At 43.6% G+C, this 2,152-nt stretch overlaps 1 pseudogene; it reads right to left on the reverse strand.

Annotated features, from left to right (window-relative positions):
• Positions 1–296: 296 nt before the first annotated feature.
• LOC103737801 lies at positions 297–1,256 on the reverse strand (annotated as a pseudogene).
• Positions 1,257–2,152: the final 896 nt, after the last annotated feature.

Genomic DNA, 2,152 nt, shown 5'->3' on the forward strand with positions numbered 1-2,152 from the left:
GACTATTACATTAGCAATCAACAGCATGGGTGAAAGTCTACATTAAAGCCTTTGTTGGAATGTTTTATACATTCCACAGAACAGAAACTAAAACAACCTGTTATACAACTAGTCACAAATACAGTCCTGGAGGTTTTTGCCCATACACATGAGTATTGTCTAAAACATGTCTTCTTTGTAGCAGCTCAGCCCTGCGACCACTGTGCTTGGCTGAGTTCACAAATTTGTTGTAACCTGTGGGTTCCCGTTACTTCTCTGGCTCTCCTCTCCTGCTAAGATTTACTTCCTGAAAGTAACTAGAACCTTCTGCCACTGCCATAGCTACCGCTGCTGCTGAACCACCATAGAAACTCTGGTTTTGTGGTTTAGCAAAGCATTGGCCCCCACCAACAGAAGGGCCAGAGCTTTGGCCTCCAAAGTTTCCACCCGTCATAGGTCCAAAATTTGAAGATTGGTTGTTGTAATTGCCAAAATCACTGCACCTTCCAACACCTCCAAAGTTGCTTCCATCATTACCCAATCTGTTATAGCCATCCCCACTGCCACCATATCCACCACCACCATGGCTACCACCAAAGCCACCATGACCACTGAAGTTTCCTCCATGACCAAAATTGTCATTGTCACCAAAACCACCTCCATGACCACCACCAAAGTTTCCAGAACCACTTCAATCTCTTTGGCTAGAAGAAGCATTAGCCATCTCTGCTTTGACAAGGCTTTTCTTACTTCACAATTGTGACCATTCACAGTACGGTATTTCTAAATGACAATCTTATCCACAGAATCATGGTCATCAAAGGTGACAAAAGCAAAGCCCTGCTTCTTTCTGCTGCCCCCGTCAGTCATGATTTCAATCACTTCAATTTTCCCATGCTGTTCAAAATAATCTCGTAGGTGATGTTCTTCAGTGTCTTCTTTGATTCCACCAACAAAGATCTTTTTCACAGCTAAGTGGGCACCTGGTCTTTGAGAATCTTCTCATGACACTGCTCTCTTTGGTTCCACAACTCTTCTGTCTACTTTGTGTGGCCTTGCGTTCATAGCTGCATCCACCTCCTCCATGGTGGTGTAAGTGACAAACCCAAAGCCCCTGGAACGCTTAGTGTTTGGATCTCTCATGACCATGCAGTCGGTGAGTATTCCCATTGCTCAAAATGGCTCCTCAGACTCACATCGGTTGTTTTGAAGCTCAGCCCTCCAATGAAGAGCTTCCGCAACTGTTCGGGCTCCTTAGGCGACTCGGACTTAGACATGACAGCAGGAGATGAGAGGCTTCAGTGATGCTTCCTCGGCCGAGTCAACAGGCAGGAAGGAATAAGCCAGCAGCGTATCCTGTTTGGATATTTTTAAGGACTGTGGGGTTTTTAAGGTTGTACTGTCTTATGTTGTGATATTAATGTTAACATCATATCTTAGGGACAAGGATTGGAAAGGCTATGGTTTAATAGTGATGTGTCAAGTTGACAAGGGGCCAATTGTGCTTGATAGCTTTAGTGTCAATCTGACACTCCTGGGTTGAGGGAGCCTCAACTGGGGAATTGCCTCCATAGGAGTGGCCTGTGGCCATGTCTGTGGGGCATCTTCTTAATTGTTGAGTGACATGGGAGGGCCCAGCCCACTGTGGGTGGTGCCACCTCTGGGCAGGTTGGCCTGTGTTGCATAAGAAAGTAGGCTGAGTAGAGGCTCAGGAGCAAGTCAGTAAGCAGTGTTCCTCCATGGCCCGTGCTCCAGGTCTTGCCTCCAGGTTCTTGCCCTGAGTTCCTTCCTTGGATTCCATGATGAACTGTGACCTGGGAGATGTAAGACAAATAAACCATTTCCTCCCCAAGTTGGTAGTGGTCAGAGTGTTTTGTCACAGCAATGGAGAGACAAACTAGGACAATATCCTTATTTCTTATGTCCATATCTATAAATAGAAAACCAATGAGATTAATTAGAGATTGGCTATCTTTCTTTTTACATTGTTTTAGTGTCTTGCTCACATTGCAAATTTAAATTTTAAAGCACGTTGAAACATATAATTGTGTGTAAACTGGTAACCTAATAGAGAAAGGATTTATTTCAAATGGATTTCATATATAGAATGGAAATGTAAATCTTTAATACTCAAATGAGCTTATTTTTAGAAATGCATCATTATTTTAAAATG

Source organism: Nannospalax galili, unplaced genomic scaffold, assembly GCF_000622305.1.
Source record: "Nannospalax galili isolate Female #2095 unplaced genomic scaffold, S.galili_v1.0 scaffold698, whole genome shotgun sequence".
Classification (NCBI taxonomy): domain Eukaryota; kingdom Metazoa; phylum Chordata; class Mammalia; order Rodentia; family Spalacidae; genus Nannospalax; species Nannospalax galili.